This window comes from Pavona decussata, unplaced genomic scaffold (genome assembly GCF_977016875.1).
Source record: "Pavona decussata unplaced genomic scaffold, jaPavDecu1.1 SCAFFOLD_56, whole genome shotgun sequence".
NCBI classification, from domain to species: domain Eukaryota; kingdom Metazoa; phylum Cnidaria; class Anthozoa; order Scleractinia; family Agariciidae; genus Pavona; species Pavona decussata.
In genome coordinates, this window is record NW_028145478.1 from 364,312 (window position 1) to 369,987 (window position 5,676).

At 42.2% G+C, this 5,676-nt stretch overlaps 1 pseudogene; it reads right to left on the reverse strand.

Moving 5' to 3' along the window:
- Nucleotides 1–2,008: 2,008 nt before the first annotated feature.
- LOC146480012 (uncharacterized) lies at nucleotides 2,009–5,396 on the reverse strand (annotated as a pseudogene).
- Nucleotides 5,397–5,676: the final 280 nt, after the last annotated feature.

A 5,676-nucleotide genomic window follows, 5' to 3' on the forward strand; every position in this document is an offset into this window, starting at 1 on the left:
AGTTGAGCTACACGTTAATCTGCGTTAATAGAGGAAAAGGAGCCAAAAGATAGATAATTATATAAGAAATAAAAAATAAATCACTAAATAAATAGCTAAATATACTAAATGAAAGAATAAAATATAAAAATATATTTGCTACGCAAGCAGTACGCTACGCGAGATTATAATTATTTGATTGTTCTTGAATCTTTTGAATGAAAACTTCGAAAAAAGCATTTTCTTTTTTAAAAACGCACAACATTTACGGTCGAATTCGGCAAGGAACCGGGAAAACATCAACGTGCCCGTTAAATTGCCATTGCCTTTGAGGAGACATTGAAAGCCTCCGCAAGACATCTTCGGCGTTGCGTTACAAATTTGCATAAATATTATTGAGATCATCTCAAAAGGCAATTTCCCGTTTTCTTCATTTTCTATCAACTGATTAGGATTGTAACCGTGTCTTCTACTGACAAATGACAGGATAACTCAGGTGGATAACTTGTTCACTAAACCCAGTTTTAACAGTGAAGGAAGCGAAACTAAAATATTGCGACTTTTCGGCCGCTGTTTCACAAGCTGAGAATGGAAACACGCGCCATCGAATTTACCTCGCTAAACCAGTACGCCGCACATAATTATGCTTTAATCTTTTGAATCAAATCTTCGAAAAGAGCATTTCCTTGATTAAAAACGCACAATATTTTCGGTTGCAATCGGCAAGGAACCGAGAAAACGCTTCAAGAGCGAACACTTTCCAGCTCGAGCGTACACGTCCGCACATCGCTCCAACAATATTAAAAACGCAAAACAAAGTTGGCTGTCTCGTAGAGTTGTTCCCCGTAAAACGGAATCAAACTGTGGCCGTTTCACTACAAGAAACCAACGCTGACAAAACTGGGTACTTATAATCAAATGACTCGATAAAGTGTCTGCCATTGCAACTGCACCTGTTCGTTTCACTCGCATTAGGAATGTTGCTTTTCTCGAAATAAATCATGGCCATTTGCCGAGCTACACAACTCGGCAACTTTTTGCTTTGGTGATCACAAATTATGGCCATTTGCCGATTTACAAAACTTGGTAGGTAAATTATTTGCCGAGCTACACATCTCCGAAACTGAAACTACGCAACTTGTCTCTTGATTTAGTCAGCGCAAGCCGGGCAGCGTTGGTTTCTTGTAGTGAAACGGGTAAACAACACTATGCCGAACTTATTCCTGTGTCTTCGCAGTCGTACACATTTCGTGAAGGCGTTGATAAATCTAAATCTAATCCGCAAGTCTTCTTTCAAACTTAAACTGCGAAACCATCCTAAGGAAGCACACCAAATGTGATGCAAGAACGTGAAACTCGACTCCCGCTGAAACGAAGGAACTGAACATCGATAAGCTTTCGCAATACTTTCGCAAGATTCCAAATGCCAGTAACTCTAACTTCAAACGTAAACAACGCAACTTATCTGATAACAGTCCACACAGCAAGGAAGCACAGTCCAGAATTTGAAAAGCAAGCAGAAGATCGAACTCAAGAAGGAAGCACACCAACACGCGAGGCAATACGTGAAACTCGACTCCCGCGAGGACTCCCGCTAAAAACAAAGCACATGGTTGATGGAAATGACGTCATTCGCCCCTGCATAATATCCTTCGGGGGGGCCAAACTGGTGTCGATGAATACGCAGTCGAAAAATCTCGATTTCGCCTGGATTAGGAATGCGTTCTTTGTCGAACGCAATTAAAGGAGTGTTCCGACCATTTAAGGGAAAATGTTAGCGATTTTCAGTGTGGAGCACATAGGTGTCAACGGAAAGTTAAAATAATGGTCCAGTTTTGTACGCAATTTCTCTGTTAGTGCGCACAATCTTTGGCAACGGATGGCAAGATTGAAATTTAATTATGAAAAGTCAGCGAATTTTGGGTTAGCTCGTGTAGTTTGTTGTTAATCCATCAGAGTTACTCGTTGAAATCTTTTGTTGGGGGTTCCTGTTTGTTAATTGCAAACTGAGTGAGGAGCTGTTTCATTATCAATCAAATACCGCCAGCAATGCTCTGTATTCTGTAGCAAAAGTCAAGAGAAATTTCGTTTGATTAGACATCAGTGAACTATGGTGTAGGGTCGAACGAAAAGGTTGTTTCATGTACAGTTTATTTTTGCCAGCTGCTGTTTGCTAATGGAAGTCTACGCTTGTCATATTTTCAGCTCGATGTGACTCATTTTTATGATGTGTATAAAAATGGACAGTCTGTAATCGTCAGTGGATACGTACGTAGTGAAATAAAAGACAAAAATGGGGTGAAAATGTGTGTAATAACATTTGCAAGTTTCGATTTTTGGCAGTGGTTGCAGTAAAGTAGCCTCTCTTGCAGACGCTCTCAGTTAGGCGTGTTTTTGCTTTCTTTTACTGCATCTTTGTTTAAATACCCAATGGGCTTCAGGGTTGTCATTAATCTCGTACCCCGATCTCAGTCGTCGGTTCGGGAGATCTGGGTACGAGATTAGGTTGTCATTACCGATCATGATCTCCACCTTTTGGTCTTCAAGCTTTGGAAACTCAATGCCGTGTAAATGAGACCATCCTAGAACATCTTCATCGGTTAATATGCTCCGTCTTGAAACTGGGAGACGGTCCACCACCCACACTTTGTTCAAATGTATACTGTCATCTGACTTGAGAGCCTTGACGTTTGATTCTACCTCAAAATCGCTTCTGGACCGGTCTTTCTTGTTTACGGTTGTAAGAGAGAACGTCATAGGTTTCCCTGACAAGCCTAGTGTTTCTACCAAACTATTGGAGCAGAGAGTGATATCCGACCCATCATCCAGGAATTCATCATCAATTCCTTTCAGCATGGCCTTACGACTAACTTAGAAGAATTTGTTCCACGGACGAGTTCTTCAACAAACGTTCCGACGCACTCGCGACACATTTAATCAAGAGAGGATATACACACCGTTTATTAAAGAAGAAATAGAGAAAGTTCGTCAAATTTCCCACAGCCAAGCCCTCGAAACATTTTTGAAAAATGAGTCTAACAGGATTCCATTTGTAGTAACATTTAATCCAGCCCTTCCTAACATACGTCGAATCATTTTCAGCAATTCAAACATTCTTCGTTCTTCACAGTGATGCAAAGGAGCATTCCCTTCTCCTCCTCTCATATCGTTTCGCCGACGCAACAACCTACGTGAAATACTAGTCAAGGCCAAACACCGCAGACCACCCCCAAGACACCGGGAGCTGTCCGTTGTAACAGAAATAGGTGCAAAACGTGTCCCTTTGTTACGGAGGGAACCACATTTTACACCTTTTTCTCTACAAACGGACACAGATCCATACGACATCACATCACGTGCTCATCTTCAAATCTCATATACATGATACAGTGCTCCAAATGCAAGGTACAATACATAGGAGAGACTAAACGACATCTAAGCGACAGATTTGGCGAACACAGACGCGCAATCGAAAAAGCCATTAAACAATGTCACATTGATCAACCTACCGTTTCAGATCACTTCACTCTTCCTGGCCATTCAATCAACAACATAGAACTCATCCTCCTAGAACTCATTAACTCCAACAGAGACACCATTCGGAAAGCTAGGGAAGCATTTCTAATTTCCAAGGGCAAGACTCATGAACCCTATGGAATGAACAGACGCGATGAAACTTTATCTGTCTACTGTACATGTTTCAGCTTTCTTTGTTTATCAACCAATCACATCTCAACTTTTCATTTGTATTGTCTTTAAATATTGTAACCGTTTATTTCCAATTTTTACTTACCTTTTCTCAGCCCCTGTAGAAGGTTAGCATTGTCTAACCGAAATATTGGGCAATAAAATTATTTTAGTTGTCCGATCACCCTGTATTTCATTCTAATTTTGTTTGCTGAAGCGAGATTTCAGTTCTCGGAAAATTATGTCTAGTAAAAGTAGTGCCACTGTTCGCTTCCAGTACTGTACCACTGAATCTGTTGGGAGTGTTATCCCGATTCCGATATCTTCTGCAAACACACGGACGTTGTTCTGTAGACTCCACTAGTTCTGAAAGAGTTGAGACCTTTTCGTACAAGCGTTTGTCATTTCCAGTTAACTTCAACTAGGTAGCCTTGTAGAGCAGCAGCGAATGGTCGCATTGGTTCCAAAAGTTCCTTTGCACAATTAAAGCTCAAATATGTGAGAAGTTGTCATGGTGTGCCTCAGTCCATTGTTTTAGTGTATGTGTGTCCCAGCTCCATTCTTCATCATTCGAGTAAAAGCGTTCGTCGAGTCATTTGTGATACTTTGGGTCCCTTTTATATTTTAACCTTGAACGACCCTGAAGAGGGGGGCGGCTAGCCACCCAATCCACCCCCCCCCCCCCTGGATCCTCCCCTGTGTCTACGTTTACCCCCTCACGGGTATCCACTGAGGTCCTGTCAGCGGGTTTGGTCGCTTCTTCAATGACTCTGTCGCCAGGAGGATGCAGCAACGAGTGGTGACGTTTCCCACAACCAATGAAGAAGCAAGCCCTAAATTGCCTGCAGCGCCTTACAAAGTGGTTAATTCTCAGGCAGTCGATGCATAATCTTTTGTCCAACACAAACTTTCTTCGCTCTTCAAAGGATTTGTCTCTAAATTTGAAGCATCGCTCGAGATCATGATTACCATTGCTGAACAAACACGTAGTCACAAGATCTTGCTTGTTTGCATGCTGCTTCGAGCCAAGAGCTTTCTGTGGACTCGGGATAGTCTAGGTACCATTTGAACCTTGAGTTCCGAGAGTTGTTACTTTCACCGCAGGGGCATCGTCTGATTTTCTTCTTGCTCTTTGTGAAATCCCTTGGTCTTCATTCGGTCTAGTGCCAACCAACTTTCCGAACGCAGCGTTGGCTACAGCGGCTCTCTTTTCCACGAAATCTGTTAGGTGAGAGAACTCAGGTTCGATATCAGCTTCAATCAACTTGCTTGATTCTTCTGCCCACTTGGCCTGGATGTGAGGTGACAGGCGCATTACAACCTTTCTGAGAGTATCCATGGAAGTTATATCTGCTTTATATGGCATACGCTCAGAGCTCAAAACGCAATTTCTCATGTCTCTCGCTAGCTGCGACAGCTTCTCGGCATCCGACGCTCGGATTTGAGGTCCCATAACAACTCTTTCAATAAACGCACGCACAATGATGTGTTTCTGACCAAAATTCTTTTGCAAGATATCTTTCGCTTCGCGGTATCCTTGTCCAGGAGGCAAGATAACACAGTTCTCGATGGCATCCTTTGCGACACCTGAGCAAAACTGGATTAGGTAGAACAGCCTTTCATCGTCCTCGTTAACTCTACGTTCCACATTGATTTCAAAGCTCTTTATAAATCGAGGATACTTTCTTTCTAAGATCGCCATCTAAGGAGATAGCTTCTCTTTTCGTCATTTCGAGCCTTTCGAGGCCAGAGGACAAGTAGCGGACTGTTTTTTCCCGCTGTTGGCTCAAAAGGCGCTGAAGGTCTGAATTTCAATAACAGCTTCGTTTTTCTTATGATCTCTGGACTCTTTATTTGGTACGACTGACTTAGGGAGAAAACCAGACGAAAATTCATGAGCTTGTCCAGGATCCCTTTCACAATACTGTAGATATTTTTCAATGGCTTCATCAGGTGTCTGTTTTGGCAATGATTAAAGGTCTCAAATAAGCGCTCGGAATCGCTGAAAAA